Here is a 19,126-nt window from a genome sequence, read left to right on the forward strand (position 1 = left end):
AATATACACAGAAAATCATATATTGCTTCCCATGGTGCCATATAATAATCCTTCTGTACACTGTGAATATATATTATACTCATTGGTTAATAAAGAACTGACTAGGCAATAGCAAGGCAGGAAGGATACATGGGACAACCAAACTGAGAATTCTGGAAGAAAGTAGAGGCATGCTGGAGGACTTGTAAAGTCATGAGCCATGTGGCAAAGCATCGATAGAAATATGGGTTAAAATATGATGTAAGAGTTAGCTAATAACAAGCCTGAGCATTTGTAACTAATATAACCCTATGTTTGGCAATTTAGAAGAGAGCTGCTAGGACAAGATATTCCACCTACAAGTGGCACCCAACTTCTGATGTAGTTCCACATAAAACCTTAAAAAGAATCTTGAAAGGTTATAAACACACAAAAACAGAACAAGAGTCAGCTTCCTAGTCTCAGAGTCTTATGCAAGGAGACGTGTCTCCCAACAACTGCCCATGGGATGGAGCCTGCTGCCAAGTGCCATGAACTAAGCAGTATGGTGGGTTCCTATAGTCTTCTATACAGATTTCAATACAGAAGGCATCTCCAAGCTACTGCCTATGGGCTTGAGAGCTCTGTCCACATGCTGACTGGTGGGTTTTGGGATTTTGGTCATGCAGACAGAAAAGGTTACAGATATGCAATAAAGACAGATTCAAATGAAAAAAACCCCTCTGAATGGGTTACAGTGTCTTAAAAATATGCATAGGATTGAGAAAAAAATGAAAAGGGGTAGAGAAAGTCACTTAAAAAGGAACAAAGTAATAAAAATATAAGTCACATAAAGATGGAAAATATACAAAGAGTCTGGATCCTGTATGTTATCCAGTTGTCTTTGAATTTCTTGACTGCTGAGAGGCACTGTATTATAAAAACTGCTAGAGTCTACCAACCTATATATTTTAAAGATATCTTGACTTCAAAATTTAAGTCAAAAGATATGTTACTTTGGAGGAAAGGTTATGCTTTTATTTACACAGGAAATGAGAGGCTATGAATTCATTCCAAGCTAAAGAGAATTGGGTTTAATCAAAGAAGATCACCTGAAATCCTGAGTACAGTCATCAAGAAATAAACCTAGAAGGACTACAAAACACATGATGTATATTTTACCTGCTCAAAAACATAACAAAAAATCATTTTTGGCTGGTTTATGTACAATGCATAGTCTATACTTGAGTTAAAACCAGTATGCATGTTACCTTTATAATTTATGCATTTTTTAGAGCAAGAGAACCACAAAGCAATGAAAGCAGATAGTCCAGGTGACCCAGCCTCCAGAACAGCTTCCAGGCTCCTGACTGAGATGATCCAGCCTCACAGAATACTACAGTCAAGAGTTAACAATTATCCTAAAATTTTCTCAGGTTCTCCCAAAGATTACCAATGCCCCAGACAACAGGAAGCAGTCTAGACAGAACAATGCCCACATTGCCAAAATATTGGTTATGGATTTTTGTTATAATTTAAGGGGAGTTGGTTATAATTTTATTGGTAATGGCCAGAAAAAAGCTAAAAAATGATATTAGATTTAAGGATCTCTTTCTGGAAACAAAAAGGGGAGATATATAAATGATAGGATAAAGGGGTAGATTATTGAATCTACTTTTAAACCAAAAAAGCCACTACTAGTCTTAAATATTTTGCATTGGTATAGATTTTTGTATATTGATACAAATCTAATGTTAATTTTGTTATACTGTATATATGTTTCTACTCTTGTTTGGGTTATTGTATTTAGCAACTCATTTAAAAATGTAATACATAATTAAAAGTACAGACTAATAGTAATCTATAGTAGTCAAACTTATAGTAATTTTAGATATATTTTCAAGGTCATAAACAGATATATTTAGATAGATAGATGGTCTTCAAACACTTCAAAAACAAACAGAATATGGCATTTAATATTTAATTACCTAAGGCTTTTCATGATCATGAGACAGGTCTGCTCTTGGTAGCAACAATCTACTTCAGAGAAGATGATAGGCATAAAAGAAACTCCATACAGAGTTTGCTTTCTTTATGGCAAAAGCTAGCCATCTGGCCAAATAATCTATCCTTGCCTCAATTTCTGACAGTTACTGTCCAAACTGGACCAGCAGGATACATGAGAGGCAACTGCTAAATTTTGCCATGACAAGATAGGACAGTCCTTCAAAATTTGCTATTTAACCAGAAAGTCTGTCAGATATACTAGGTCTGTAGGACAGCGTTGGATCCCCAACATTACAGAGAAACCTAGGGTGATTGCACAAGTATCCAGATGCCCCTGTCATTAGGTAACATGTCATCCTTCTGGGGTCTTCAATCCAGTTGTAGATAAAGTTTTCCTCAGTTATGATAAAAGGTAAAATAGGTATAAAATTTTAGTGCTGTGGCATGTCTGATATGCTACAAATAAAAGCTGTTTTGGCCAATGGACAGACAGGAAAGGAACAGGCAGAAAATCCAAACAGAGATAAGGAGAGAAAGAAGGTAGAGTCAGAGAGATGCCCTGTAGCCACTGGAGAAATAAGATATGAGGTAACAAGCCACAAGCATCATGGTCAAATATAAACTAAATTGGTTAATTTAATTGTAAGAGCTAGTCAGTAATATGCCTGAGCCATTGACCAAATGATTATAATTAATATTAAGCCTCGGGGTGATTATAAGTGGCTGTGGAATCAAGTAGAATGCATAAAAGCTTCCATTTGCACTTTAGAAACATAAACATAGAATATTTTCTCTAAATTTGCCAAATACAAATGGACTGGATATTGTACCTGCAATTCGTACTTAATAACCATTTCATTATATATATATCTTTACTCTGTTAAAAGTTAAAAATCTTCCTTTTTAATTAGACAAAAAGGAGAAAGCTGTGCAATACTCCTTCTATAAACTGTGAATATTTATTATTCTCTTTGTTAGTAAAGAACTGACTGGCCAGCAGCAAGGCAGGAAATATAGGTGAGACAGTCAAACTGAGAATGCTGGGATATAGGGGGGTGGAGTCAGTGGCGTCATCAGGAGAAACGGTGGGAGCAAGACATGCTGGAGGACTAGCAAAGTCATGAGCCATGTGGCAAAGCATAAATAAGAGATATGATTTCAATTAAAATGTAAGCATTAGTTATCAATAAGCCTGAGCTACTGATAGAGCATTTATAATTGGTTAGGCTTGTTACATTGTCTGAACCTGAATCCAAAGCCATCTCTGAGTATCTTTCATGTACACATGATAGACCCATATCACTAAACTTATTTGATTTTTCCACCATTAAGTGATTCTTAGTTGTCGCACCTGCTGTGCGGCCTGCATCCGAGAATGTAGCGAGGTGGTCGGGATAGATGACACAGAGACCGGTCGGTTGCTTTAAGAAAACTTTATGCTTCCCAAGTCAGCTTAGGAGGAGATTCCAAGTCCGCTTAGGAGAGAGAAGTCTCAGGAGAAGTCTCCCCAAGAAAAAAGAGCTTCCCTTTTTAAGGACTTTCGCCATCCATTTACATACCATTCTTTCCAGACTTCTCACCCTCCTGGCTGGTGGTTTAATCTCAGGCCCCAGACAGGAAGAGGCATCTAGCCGTAGGGGGTATGAAAGTCATGGTATCTCAGTGAGTGAGCCCTTATCTGAGCCCTATCAAGAGCTTTAAAGCACTGAATTGTTTTCAGTAAACATTACACAGATGCCTGCTCCCAGGCTGAAGGGGAAGTGGGTTTCTGCTCAAGGTCTGGTGTCCCCACACTTAGTTGCAGGGGTCTGTACCAACCATGAACCAAAGTAATAAAGAAGAAAGTTTTTCTCATTCCATATATTTGCCAATGCTCCAATTACTAGAGAGAATGAAGAGTAGCTGAAGAGTTTAGCATGCTTTTATTTAATACCCCAATAACCCCAATAACCCCTGAAGAGCCAGAGGCCAAAATATGAGAGAGTGGCAACTGCATGTTAAGATAGTTTTATCAGAACTGGAAATGAGCCTTAGTGTCAGAATATTTCACTTTGTTATTCTAGCGCTAGAAAAAAACAAGAGAAATGTGAGAATTTGAGCTGGTACCAGATGGAGGGAAGTAGTAAATTTTTCTATGACAGAACAAAAATATATTTTCAATTTCCTAATATTTTCTTTGTTTGGGGGAAGGAATAAAAAATACAAAGAAAATCCTTCTTGCCCTTTTGTTTTCCTTTCACTAGGAAAACAAAACTATAAAATGATCTGTCTGGTTAACGATCAGGAAGACAGAAGTAAATTTATAAAACACTTTTTCAATAACAGACCATTGTAGAGTTCTGTTTTCATGACTAAATCTTTCCAATTCTCTCTGTCTCTGTCTCTGTCTCTGTCTCTGTCTCTCTCTCTCTCACACACACACTGCGATTAAGGAAGTATTAAATATCTCATCCTTGAGCCTCACTCAGCATATTACTGGGACCTTCTGAATTAATCTCTGGCTACCTGCTTGTGGTTAGTCTACTGTGGGCTGAAGAGATATAGCACCATAAGCAGTGTACAGTTTGCTTCAGCTAGCTTCCATCATGCCTCGATTAACTGTCAGGTACACAATCTCAATGATTAAATCAATTCTGTATTGTCCTAGGAAATTGTCCAGTGCTAGCACATACACACTACTCTCCCAGCTGGTTGATAAAACTGCAGAGAATATTAAGTGATGGCACTGAGGAAACAGCTACTAGTTAACGGGGAAACTCAGAAAAGAGAATGGTGATTACATTTGATGGAATTCTCAGGCAGCCCAGTGAGGAAGGAGGAGCAGCTGAGTAACGTGTGTTTTTTAAAGTCATCCTTTACAGCAATTACCAGAATGGGAGAGTTCCGCTCCTACTTCTCAACCTTACACTCTGTAAAAGAACTTCTTCTAATGCAAGACTAAAAGAGCCAATTACTTCAGCAATAAGCCACAACCTACATCCTTGGATGTGGCAGCTAACTTTTTTTCTTGGAAACTGTTCTTCTAAAAATCTGCACTAACAACTCTGACTTTATACATTTAGATTCTGAAAAGGTGAATGAGAACTAAGCAATTATGTACCAAAGTAGAGAAGAGAAAGTACCAGATAGAAAGGCATACAGTTATAGTTGAAGCTCACTCCAAGGAAGGAGCTCTGCAGAAGGTCTAGTTCATATTTATTAAAATGTAACAAGCATAAAAATGAATGATTACAGGGCATTTAGTATGTGAGGATTTTCCAGCAGCTGGCTCATTCCTGCATAATAACATTTAGGAGAAGAACTTCTATGACACTATGAGACAGAAAAGCAGACAAGGGGTTAGTTGGCTTTGTAAAGTTGGAGCAGATAAAATCTGAGTCACCATGGAGGAGAAAAGGTGTATTTTAGCTCCTGGTCTCAGAGGCTTCAGTCTACGGTCACTCGGCTCCATTGCTCTGGGTCAGTGGCACTATGGTATACCAAAGTGGGAGTGTATGGTGGGGGAGGACTTCATCTACAGCAGCCAAGAAGCAAAACCACAGGCAAGAAGGGAATGCCATGCCCATATTCCTTTCAAAGACAGACTCTTAATGGTCTGAGTTTTTCCAATTAAACTTCACATCCTAAAGACTCCAGAACTTTGCCAAATAGAACCATGGGCTGCAGACCAAACTTAAATACATGCATCTTGAGATGACAGTCTAGATGATAGCTGTAATGAACAGCTTCCATAAGTCCACTCAGTTTGAAGTGGTGAGATCAGGGTTCAAGCACTGGACTCATGCCCAGACCTAGCCCTTAGCAATACCCTCATGCACAGTGTGATAAACTCCCAAAGTGCACCAGAAAGCTTCTTCCAGTTGCCAAGGGCTAAGGTTTATGAAGCATGATAGTGCAATAGAAACATCTCAGTATTGGAGGTTTTCAAGGCCCATAGTAGTTTCTTCTCTAAGCATGAGATAATACTACAGATTCCCCTTGACTGACAATGGACCTGGGTTCCAGGAAAGTCATCACAAGTTGAAAATAATGCAAATAGAAAATGCATTTGCTATGCATCCAAGCTTAGCAACACAGTCCCATCATGGTCTCGTGACTGCTGAGTTGTTTAGCAACACAGTCCCCTCATGGTCTCCTGGCTCACTCCTGTGGCCTACCAGAAGTGGGAGATTCATGCCCGCCTATCATTGGCCTGGGGAAATATCTCCATTTAGAACTGGAAATCTGTTTTCCATTGACTACATACTTGTTTTGTACCTTCGTCAAACTAATAATCATTAAACCGAATCATCTTAAGTCAGACACCATATTACTTACCTTCCAGGCTGTCCTGTGGTTATAGAGACTGTAGTTGCTAGTCCACTGAGAGAAGGCTTGCTTTGTGCCTGGCACTATCCAAGCATTTCCCCACACTGAACCATGAGATATTCACATGTGCTTTTGGAGTACTTTGTAAAAGAATGACTCAAGCAGAAGCAGGATGGTGTCCAGATGCCCATGGGCCAGCCATTCTGGTTGGTGCATTCAGCAACAAAAGCCTTTCTTAAACAACACAGAAGGCAAGGATTAAATACCTGAGGAAGACTTCTGATTCCACACATGGTCACAAAGGATGATACAAAAGCAGACATGAATAGACATGTCACATACACTAGCTGTATTACTTAGTATCTTTTTGGTTACCTGGGTAGCTATGCCCTTTGGGGTGATACCATGTTGTTCTGAGCTGCACAAATCTTGTTTTCCTGCTTTCACCAGTGGAGAAATCTGTTTTTATTCACTTTTGAAGCTAGTTTTAAAGATATATTTTACTTAACCAAATAGATCAAAAATATTTCAACATGTAATAAAATTGATGTATATTAAAATTTTTATATTACGCTTTCAAGATTCAGAGTGTACTTTATATTTATAGCCAATTGACGATCATAGTACCTATGAATGCTGAGGGTCCACATGTGAATAGTAGCTAGAGTTAGCACTAATGAATAAAGGTATTAGAGTTGGACCACATAACCCTAGAGTGAGTGGCTTGGAAGAGCCATGGTTATTGGTATGTCTAAGTTTCTTTTCTTGGGCTGGACAGATTCCATACCAAGGGTTGGATCCAATATGGAGTCTTTCACTTAAGCCTGCTGTTTTCATGCGGTTCTGCTGATCTCTGCATGCCCTGCATTTGACTCTCTCTAGCCTTCCTTTTGAGGCTGAAGGCAGTTCCCAGCTCTGCAGGGAGGCAAGAACCCTGGTGCTCTAATGGGTGTTTAGAATCTTCTCAATGTTCACTTAATATTCCTTAACTTAGTGCACAGTGCTACTAATTCCAATCCTTTCTGGGACTGCACTTTCAGTGTCTACACCACCCCCTCCACCCCAACACACCCCAATTTTGAAGCTGCTCCCATAGTTATTCATAGTCTAATAACAGGGACACATTCTGATAACTCCTCTCAGACAACTTCATCAGTATCAAACAACACGTAGTGCACTTATGTAAACTAAGCTGCTACTGCATTTCCAGGCAATACAATCTTACAGGACTCTGGTCAGATAGGCTATCTCCCAATCAAAATGTCACAGGTAAGTGCATGCCTGATAATTGTATTACTCCTTTTTTCTTGTATCTTAATTAATTCTCCCCTTCCATCTTTTAAAGTACGTTGTCTGTTTTGAAATAATTGTACAACCACATGCAGATTATAGTAAGAAACATAGACAGACTCCATATACCCTTTACCCAGTTTCCTATAATGGTGATAATTTGTAAAACAACAACAGCTAGGATACTGATATATACAAGAAGGTATTTCCCTTCCCATTAGGATCACCCAATTGCCCCTCCTTCTTACCAATTCTTAATACTTGATAAGCACTAAACTATACTTCTAAAATTTAGCTATTTGAAGGTTGCTCCTCAAAAGAAGTGATATGATATGTAATCTTTGGTATTGCATTCCTCTGCCCAGTTCAAGTTCTTGAGAATTAACCAACTATTTACATGTGTCAAGTTCCTTGCTCAGTAATATGCACAGGAAGAATGTACTGCTTGTTTAGCTACTAGAATATTGGACCACAATCTTGTTTTGCGTTGGGGAGCAGATTTTGCAGAGTATGTTGAGACATTTTACCCATTTTCCAGTTTTTTTTCTACTTTTGATATTGGGAATGCTTTGTTCATCCTCAAAACAAGGGGTTTTATTCCTTTGTTTGCCTTTAGAAATGCAGTTTGAAGGTATTTCTTACTCTACCTTTGTCTACTCTTCCTCTGAGAGAGCTTCCAGAGACGGAGGATGGGGAGGAGGTTCAGTTCTGGTGCAGCCCAGTGCATGCCCTCCCTTCCCATCTTACAGATAATGTTTTGTAACAAGTCTAAGAATTCTTGGCCTGGTTCTGGATCCCAAAGACTTCCTCTTATAGTGCCTTCTAATTTAAGATATTTTCATTCCATTTTTATATTAGGTAGGAAGTATACTTCAAGATTCCAGTATTTGTCAGTTTATCCAGAATCACTTGTTGAAAGGCCCTTGTTTCTTTCATGTGAAGGAAACTATTCCTGTCAAAGTCAGTGGAGTCTATGAGTTTGGGGCTATGTTGAGGTTATTTATTCTGTTCCATTGAATATGTATCTATTTCTTTATGCTATAGCTACATACTAGATCTCATACTGGGGTAGACCAAATCTTCCAACTTCATTGTACTTATATTTTTATTTATTATTTTATGTTCATCAGTGTTTGCTGCATGTATATCTGTGTGTGAGTGTCAGAAGTCCTAGAACTAGAGTTACAGACTGGTGTGAACTGCCATGTGGGAGCTTTGGAATTGTACCTTGGTCTTCTGGAAGAGCAGACAATGTTCTTAAACACTGTCTTAAACACTTCAGCCCTTTATTGTGCTTCTTTAACAATGTTTTAGATACTTTACTTTGTGTGGTAGTTTGAATGAAGATGACCCCCATAGACTCAAAGAGGGTGGCATTATTGGAGGTGTGGCTTTATTGGATAGGTGTGCCCTTGTGAAGTATGTCATTGGGGGTAAGCTTTGAGGTTTCAGAAGGTCAAGCCAGACCCAGTGGCTCTCAGTGGATCTCTATTTCTCTCTATCTAGAGATTCAGATTCAGAACTCTTTGCTACTTCTCCAGCACCTGCCTGCATGCTGCCATGCTTCCCACCATGATGATAATGGAGCCCCATTTAGATGTTTTCCTTTATAAGAGTTGTCATGGTCATCTCTTCACAGCAATAGAAACCCTAACTAAGACAGTATGTTTGCAAAGGATAATCTTGCCCATATCTAAAAATAAGATTTTAAAAGTAAAGGCATTGAATTTACATGTAATTTTGGACATAAATTGTCATCATTACTATGCTAAGACCTTAAAACCACAAACATAACATGTTCCTGTATTTAGTTACATTTTCTTTTATTTCTTTCATCTGCATTGCATAGTTTTGGCACACAAGTTTTATAAATAGTTCATTAGAATCATCTGGACATTAAATATATGGTTGTAATGTAAATTGTACTTTATTTTTGATTTCACCATCCACAGTCTTTGCTACCACACAGAATCATGGTAATCTCCTTAATCCTGTATTCCACAACCTAGCTGAGCTCACTCACTAACTTTAGCAGCTGGATTTGCATGTCCTTTTTCCTTTGAACATCACTTAAATTTTTCTGTGTAGAAATATCTACATATCACGTCACTGGCAAGTATCAATGTTTTCCCTTCCTTCTTTCTATTTGTCTGCCTTTTATCCCCTTTGTTTCCTTACTGCTTTGATTAGAACTCCCTGTATGATGTTGAATAGCAGCAAATATAGATCTCCTCTGGTATTTCATTTCATTTGTTTTTACCCAAAACATCTTTATTCTTTAGTCTTGAAACAAGTCAAACTCTTTTTCTAAAATAACATTGATTAACTTAGAAAAATGGGTGTATATCTACAAAGCATTTCCTTTCAATAGAAATTAGCCTCATAAAATTTTAAGCATTGAAAGTTTATTTTAAAAAATCAGAATCTATTATAAGTCAAAGAATCTATTCATGCATCAGACCCTTTTCCTACAGGAACTAGCATTGTTGTATTACTTCCATTCAGTCAAATCTGATGCCATTTAGTAATCCTTCTTCCTTCTTATGTAACCACAAGTTCTATTATATCTCCTAGCATCAAACTGACAAAGTTTTCAAATTCCAGAAGTCTCTCAAGAATTTCTTTATCACTTTTCATCACAATGTGAATTCTTGATCCTATATAAAAGTCTATAGTTCTAGTGGCAGGAGTTGCAATGAGTTAGTAGTCTAGTCAGAACCAGAACCACACAGCCATGTCGGAAGTCCTTGTGGTATTTGTTAAACCTTTGGAGAACTCATGCTGTTTTTCATCAGCAAGTATATTTGTTATGGCCTTTGTGTTTTACATTTATTCGTATGTGTGTGTGTGTGAGAGACAGAGAGACAGAGAGACAGACAGAGAGAGACAGAGAGACAGAGATAGAGACAGAGAGAGAGAGACAGAGAGAGAGACACAGAGAGAGAGAGACAGAGAGAGAGAGAGAGAGAGAGAGAGGAGAGCATGCACGTGTGCATGTGTGCATGTGTCCTGGTGCTAGTGTGATAGTCAGAGGAGAGCTTGTTGGAATCAGTTGTTTCCTTCTCACATGTGGGTAGAACTCATGTCTTCAGGCTTGGCATCAAGTGGCACACCCAGTCAGTCAGTGGGAGGTGGTGGATTTTTATATTCTAGATATTTACCAAGTTGAGAAATTTCCCTCAAATTCTGAGAGTCTTTTCATAAACCAATGTTGGATTTTATTAAATGCTTTTCCTTATTGATAGTTTTTTGTTATCTGTAATCTGCTAATGGGATAGATTATGTTGATTAACTGTTTTCATAATTAACAAGAGTAATATTGATTAATATAGGAGTGAACCAGGCTTGCATCTCTGAAATAGAATCAGTTTTGTCATGATCTATAATTCTCCCTCTTTGTTGTCTAAATTTTGTTTGCTATAATTTCATTAAGGATTTTTTGGTTCTATATTCATTAGAGTTGTAGCAATGAAGTTTTTGCACTGTTTTTTGTTTCTTTGGGAATCTTGGTAATATGTTTATAAAATTAACTAGAAAGAAATAGTGTAAAATTGAATTCATCAGTGAAACTATTTATTTAGGCCTAAATATTCTTCTATTGAATATTTTTGAAAATATGGATACAATATTCTTAGTTGTTAGGAGTTATTTTTATTATCTATTTCCTGTGGAACAACTTCAGGAATTTAATATTTTTGAATCTAAGTGGTCAAATACTGGGTAAATACAGAGCTGTCATTACCATCCTGATGTCTGTTGTGTCTGTGGTGATAACTCCTGTTTCATGCCTCATATTTATCTGTTATTCCTGCTTTATTTGTATTGAAGTTTTTACAATATATATCTTTTATCACTTTGTTTTCAGTCTTCCTCCAGTTGTTTCAAGTGAACTTTTTTTTTATAGACTGATAACAGCTTGGCTAATTTCTATACTTAAATGATTTGTTTAAAAACATTTAGCTATAACATGATAGCTACATTTTAAGATACATTATTTCATTGTTTGTTTGTTCTGTTTGGTTTTTGTTTTGTTCTTTATATTTTTCATACTTTTGTGAGCTATTTGAACATTTGAGTAATTTATTTGGTACATCTAATGTATTTTTGAACATCACTTTGCACAATTTTAGTGGCTGTGTTAAGTATCATATTATATATTCATAAAGTAAGCATTATTGATATCTTTATTCTGTCAGTTTTAATAAGAATTAAAATCTCTCTCTTTACCCTTACCTTTATTCATAAAACAATGTCTTAACTTCTTCTATATGCATCTGCTTACACCTCCATCAGGTTTTCAATCTTGGACACCATTCAGATTGAACACCATTTTGCCTTTTATTTCTGATGTTGCAGGATTTCATCTTAATGGTTTTCATTCTTTAGGAAGATCTGCTAGCAGCCAATCTTCTTGGTTTTCCTTCCTCTGAGAAGCATTTAACTATGTGTTCATTGCTGAAGGACAGTTTTACTGGTTTAGGATTCCAGGTTGACTGGTATTTTCATGCAGTCCTAGAAGCTTTAAATTCCAGAGTGTCAGAAACTCAAGAAAAAGAATGTACAATAGACTGCACCCTCTTGAATTGAAATGTCATCAGGGTACTATGGTTCCAGCAGGAGTAGCAGACATGTGAAAAATAATTGTGGTAACAGATGATAGTCAGAGAAAGGGATAGGATGAAGAGTTTGGACAAAAGTCAGATCTAACAGACAGGTGTCTGTAGAAACCGGTAAAGATGATATAAAGCAGGGTACTGAACCTCATCTCCACTCAGGTTTGGGACTCTATTCTATGTATGTCTGGGAGCTGCTACATAGATGAAATAGGTAATCTGCAATAAAATCTCTGATAAGTATAGTCACACTAAAATAGCTTTCAATGAATTATTAGCATTCCTTTTAGTCTGATATGAATGAAAATCTAGTTTATGAAATGTTAGGGTGTGCTACTAGCTAAAAAAAATAAATGAAATTCTGCATTCTTCTGCACTCCAGTTTGCATTCTCTCCACCCTGTCATCCAGGTGACTTCAGTGTCTCTGTGGCTAATGAAAGGAATAGCACACTGTGATCAGGGCAAGGGAGCAGGCTTTGTCACATTTCCTAATGTGAAAATTTAGCAATGGCATTGGCTAAGAAGGACATAGATGTATGTATACTTCATCAAGTTTGCATTCTGCTCTCCAGAAGTACTCAGTATCCAGAGACCTTCAGACAGTGGCTGGCGCTGTGTTGCCCCACTGCCAGCTTGTCATGGATCTGGAGCCTCTGCAGGGGAGGAAACAACTTAGTTCTATAGTTGCTGAGTAGTTATTTGACTAGAACTGACACAAACCTTGGGTGAACAATCATTTCAGATGAAAACAGAATGCTTAACTACTACTTCTTTGTTTGCCTTTTAATTCAACCATTTAAATAATGTATGTATGTGTCACCTTCATACTGCCTCTCAGGGGCATATGTTCTTGGCCTTGGGGACATGGAAGAGATGGCATTAAAATGCATGCTGCACAAGTACGAGCCTGAGCTCAGATCCACAGTGCCTTTGTAAAAGCTGTCACCTAGGCAAAAGATTTTACCCTTGTAAAAGCTGTCACTCGTGTAAAAGCTGTCATCCACGTAAAAGTTGTCACCTATGTAAAAGCTGTCACCCATATAAAAAGGTGGCCCACGTGTGTAATGTGAGGAATGGGGAGGAAGAGACAGGAAGATCTCCAGATATTGCTGCCAGCTAGTCTTGATCTTCAAATTTAATGAGAGACCCTGGCTCAAAAAATAAGTTAGAGAACAATAAAGGAAGAGGAGTACATGAACCTCTGGCTTCCATGAGCATGGACACACCTACACACACACACACACACACACACACACACACACACACACACACTAAAATAAAATAAAATAGATGTGACAAAATTCCCTCTGGGGACAGATTTAATCCACATCTTAGAGTCAGGTACTTCAATTTAATTTATTAATACATGTATTTGGTTATGTTTATTTAAAGCTTACTTTCATTATTTTTAAATGATGTATATGTGCATGTGAGTGCAGGTGCCCTCCAAGGCCAGGATCATTGATTGGATCCTCCTGGACCTGGAGTTACGGATAGCTGTGAGATCCTGGACTTGCATAACGGGAATGGAACTCAGGTCCCCTGTAGAACCACCAAGGAATGTTAACATGTGAGCCAGTACTTGGCCCCTAGGTTCCTCAGTCCTTAAATGTCAAACTGTTTAACAGACCAAGAAATCTGAAAACTGACAATAAAAAATGAAGATGCCAGTAGTTAGATTATATTAGCACACTGACGAAATCGGGTGCGTTCAGAGTGGTTTGGCCACAGACAACAAAAGGAGGCAAAAACAACTTCCTGGTTAAAGCATATCAAACTGGAAAGACACATGAGTATGTTCCTTTTGCATTATTTTCTATTTTAACTTGCATCTCTTTTATTTCATGGTATGCTGTTGTTTACTGTGGGGTGTCACTACTGTGTGTATAGTGCTATTAGTGTAGATAGTGGTGTTACTACTGTGTAGAGTGCTATCAGTGTGTACAGTGTTCTCAGTGTGCACAGTGTTCTCAGTCTGTACAGTGTTGCCAGTGTGTACAGTACTGTCAGTGTATACAGTGCTGTCAGTGTGTACAGTGTTCTCAGTGTGTACAGTGTTCTCAGTGTGTACAGTGTTCTCAGTGTGTACAGTGATATCAGTGTGTACAGTGCTGTCAGTGTGTACAGTGTTCTCAGTGTGTACAGTGTTCTCAGTGTGTACAGTGTTCTCAGTGTGTACAGTGTTCTCAGTGTGTACAGTGTTATCAGTGTGTACAGTGCTGTCAGTGTGTACAGTGTTGTCAGTGTGTACAGTGTTGTCAGTGTGTACAGTGTTGTCAGTGTGTACAGTGTTGTCAGTGAGTACAGTGCTGTCAGTGTGTACAGTGTTCTCAGTGTGTACATTGTTGTCAGTGTGTACAGTGTTATCAGTGTGTACAGTGCTGTCAATGTGTACAGTGTTATCAGTGTATGCAGTGCTGTCAGTTTATACAGTGTTGTTAGTGTGTACAGTTTTATCAGTGTGTACAGTGTTGTCAGTGTGCATGGTGTTTATCTCTTTGTCAATGTGAATGGATTAATTTTTCAGATGAGGTAAACATCCTCACAAAGTCTTTTCCAGCATGTGCTTCTTCCAGAAATCCTCCATCTTTGTATCAAGTATGTACTAAGGATTTTTTTTCTTACCTGTTAAAGTTTTGATTAAATTTCACAGGCAGGTATGTGAGAGACGAAACAATTAACTTGGAAATAAATGTGCTTTTCTGAAATAGGTTAAGAGTGACTGTATTTACTTTTGTTTTTGAGTAAACACCCTTCATTTTGAAAACAGATTTTTTTTACTTGTATTCTTTATGACACTTTTTTTCTGCACTTCCTTTATTTCTCATCTGCATATGCAATATATTATACCCAAATTATATTATAAAAGGAGTCTTGCATTCATGGAAAAAAGCAGAGAATCTATGAAAAATTATGTGAATTTTTGTTCACAACATGGCATGACTTCACAGAGAACAGTATATCCTCTATAAGTAACATACAGTACGTCATGTTGTCATTGAATATGTCCTCAGGATATACTCTGATTTTGCTTCCCAGCTGGAGACACTAAGGCCTAGCTGGCAGAAGTGAATCATTAAGGACAAGACTTTCAAGGTTCTAGCAAAAACTCCAGTTTGGCCCGTCTTTCTTAGCTTCCTTGACCTGCTATGATGTGAGAAACCACCATGCACATCCATCACCATGCACACCCATCACCATGCACACCCATCGCCATGCACACCCATCGCCATGCACGCTCTGTGATATGAGAAACCACCATGCACACCCATCGCCATGCACACCCATCACCATGCACGCTCTGTGATATGAGAATCCACCATGCACACCCATCACCATGCACACCCATCGCCATGCACACCCATCGCCATGCACACCCATCGCCATGCACGCTCTGTGATATGAGAATCCACCATGCACACCCATCACCATGCACACCCATCGCCATGCACACCCATCGCCATGCACACCCATCACCATGCACACCCATCGCCATGCACACCCATCACCATGCACTTTCTCTCACCTTCCCTGCTATGATGAACCAAAAATTCTTCCTAAACCATTGTTAACCAGCAATTTCTTCTCTTGTTTATGCTAGGAATTTTGTTCACAGAGGCAGAAGATAAATAAATAAAATGATACACAGCTAGAAATAAACTGCATGAATGAATTCCACCTCACAGCACTTATTATACTTGATAACAGAAAAACAAAAGTCATTACAGGGTTGTAAAAAGACCTGAGTGGTTAAGAACATATACTATTTATCTAGAGGATTCAAGTAGTTTAGTTCCCAGAACCTATTTTGAACAGCTCAGAACTTTCTGTGATTTAATATTGGGGTGATCTGATACCCTCTTCTGGCCTCTATGAGAACCTACACATATGCCAAACAGAGATGCACGCATGCTCACGAGCACACACACACACACACACACACAGAGAGAGAGAGAGAGAGAGAGAATGAGAGAGAGAGAGGGAGGGAGGGAGAGAAAGAGAGAGAGAGAGAGAGAGAGAGAGAGAGAGAGACCTATAAAATCTAGAGGCTGGTGAGATAACTCAATGGTTAAAAGCAATTGCTGTTCTACTGATCCTAGGTTCAGTTCCCAGGACCACACAGGCATTCACAACTGTCTGTAAATCCAGTTTCAGGGGACCCAATGTTCTCTTTGGTACTCTATGGGCACCTGGCATGCACATGCTACACACACACACACACACACACACACACACACACACACACACACACACAGGCAAACACCCAGACAATAAAAATAAATGAAACTTTTTTAACAATAAAAAGTCATTACAACAGCATTTTTTTGTTTTTCTCCCTTTAGATTCTGTCAATCTTTAATCTACTCTCTTCTGTTTAGTCTACTGTCTAAACTGAATAAGTCAAAGTGTGGTTTTTCATTCCGCTTTACTATATGGAAGCTGAAACTGTTATAGATCCAGCATATTTTGAATAATTAACTGTGCTGTCATAAGATATCTTTTAGAAGGGAGAAAATTTAAGAGTGTGGTGGTAAAGGAACAGCTGTCAATCTTCTGAATTAATTCCTACATTCATTATATATTTGCATAATTTATCAAAACAATTAGAACATATCCTTGTTGTCTCTTAATTAGATTATTCCTTGTTCTGGTAATTATACTAGACAAGGGAGAAAAATAGTTCCAGAATTCTAAAATCATCTGTAGACTGTGTGGAAATGAGTGATCAATAACGTTAATCTACCGGAACACTTAAATTCTTAGAAAGATCCCTTTGTCTCAAATGTTGCTTTTCGTAATCAGCATTCTTGCTCAATGTCTGGCTCATCTTGCCCAAAGTTTGAAAGTGAATAAGCTGGACAAATAATAGATATTTATTCCACTCTCAGAAGCATGGTAAAGCTGGGCCACCTCCCGTGGCTCAGACATTTCTTCACTTCATTGAAAAATGCTGACAAATAATCGCAAACGAAGGACTTAGGATCCCAGGCACATCCAACAGTCTGAACACCTAACAGGGAAGATGGAAGACTTTGCTGCTGCAGGCCTAGGTAAACTATCCTGGCTTGAAAATTCTCCTTATTGCTGCAATGTTTTCATGAATGATAATGTCACTAACATAAAAAGAATAGCTGTCATTCCCATACACGCAGAGATAATTTTTGGAAATTAACCGGCAGGCTGACAGGAAAGATAGGTGAGTTCCATCTCTCTCTTGGTTTATGTGTGGCAGAGCACAGGGTGATACCCAAGTGCTCACCTGTGCCCTGTGCAATGGTGACCAAACATGAACAGCATCATGGAGAGTAATTCCCACAACATGCAGGACTCAGAATCCTAGAGTCGGGAATGGGCATCATCTGTCCTCTGGTGCAACCTGACAGTTTCCTGCACAGCGTTGGGAGACACAGAATTGACCCCAGTGAATCTGGAGTTCTTCATAAATACTAGACAACACAGATACCCACCCCCAGCCTAGATTACAGGAATCTAAGTTGGCCTCAGTCAATGCAGAGTCCTAATGAGACCATGTCTAGACAGTATTGATCTCTTACCAGGAAAAAAATTCAGACTGTGACTTCTTTTCTAGCTTACTCCAAATGACATCCAAATTGTGATATTTCATTCACACATTGCCTTCCTAACACCATCATTTTATCAGTGATACAGTTAAGATACAATGACTTCTCTGCAACATATTTAGGAAATGTGAATATTTGACCCTAATAGTCAAATAGCATGAAAGAAAGTTATTTGATTATTCTAGAGAAATTAGATGAGTCTTTAATATATTTTTATTTTCTTTGTTAGGCAAGAAAACCCCATTCTTTAAACAAACCAGAAGTTCACATAGTCTCAAGGAGACATCATTAGCTTACTCCATCCAAATGGCTTTCCATGAAAACCCTGTGGGAACCCCTACAAAGTGTTGTATATCCCAGTTTGAGAGAAGTGTTTCTCCACAAAGCATCTCTTTATATTCTCAGGTATATACCAACCAAAACCTAAGAGTTGCCATTTTCCTTCAGACTAGAGAAATATATCGGGTAGACTACTAGCCTGGAGGCATCAAAGTATTGCATTTGGTTGAATTATACAGAGGCATTGCAAAGATAGGCTGAGCATCCCATCTGCCTGCAGAAAGTCAGGCAGTTTGTAGTTGCTGCTGGAATGGAGTACAGACAACAGGTGAGTGAGTTAGAGCTAGGTATCACAAGCTGCAGTGGAAAGCAGAATCCCATCTTTCGGTAGGGTGAAATGTACTCAAGACCATGATATCCAGCTGCTTCCTGAACATGGAGTTTTCTCTAGGCAGGTTTTGACCTCATGGGAAAAGTACTGTGCTGTTATGTTGCCAATTTACCATCATGAAGAGGAATCCCAAACAAAAGTAACCAGGGAGGCTGTCCCACTGTCATTAGTCTCGCATGCACACCACCTAGGGTAGAGTGATCAGTCTGTGCATGCTAACTAAATGTTTTATTAGTCTTGTGACACCAGAAGGAAGTTCCACTAGCTTCTAAGATCTTGAACTGGATGGTGAACTGATTGAGTTTGCCACCCAAACTGAAACCGACAGGGTTACTAGCAGTGGTGTGCATAATTAGAGCCATATCTATTGAGAGCACATGCTACTTCCCCCAAATGCACTGATGCAATTCATGTGAGCACAGTAAAAATCCCAAACTGCTCTGTAATGGACCGAAGGGAAGCCTGTCATGCAGTTTCTCTCCTCGGTGTATGAAGGAAACAGTGCTGTGTTCTCTCTACCCTTCTCAGACAAGACAGGTGACAATAAGAAGGTCTGAGCAGAGCTTGTCATTGCAGCTCATTTCCAGGATAAGGGTAATTTACAGGTCACCTTGATCCTGGCCCACAAGGGAAGACACCCATGTATGTCACTCCTGCTTATCAGTAGTGCAAGAATGGCAGAAAGTAGAGTTGGAAA

The 19,126-nt window shown here is 38.6% G+C and overlaps 1 protein-coding gene across 9 annotated transcripts in view; it reads right to left on the bottom strand.

Annotated features, from left to right (window-relative positions):
• The window catches only part of Fhit (fragile histidine triad diadenosine triphosphatase), a 1,472,699-nt gene that overhangs the window by 1,067,445 nt on the left and 386,128 nt on the right, over positions 1-19,126 (bottom strand). The window contains exon 1 of one of the 9 annotated variants that reach the window (XM_040747568.1): positions 6,283-6,418. The exons of the other annotated variants lie outside the window; for them this stretch is intronic. The gene's annotated coding sequence lies outside the window, so the exon portion shown is untranslated. Of the gene's footprint in view, positions 1-6,282; positions 6,419-19,126 lie in introns of those variants that run through there. 9 annotated transcript variants of the gene reach the window in all.

This window comes from Mesocricetus auratus, unplaced genomic scaffold (assembly GCF_017639785.1).
Source record: "Mesocricetus auratus isolate SY011 unplaced genomic scaffold, BCM_Maur_2.0 Super-Scaffold_100006, whole genome shotgun sequence".
Lineage (NCBI taxonomy): Eukaryota > Metazoa > Chordata > Mammalia > Rodentia > Cricetidae > Mesocricetus > Mesocricetus auratus.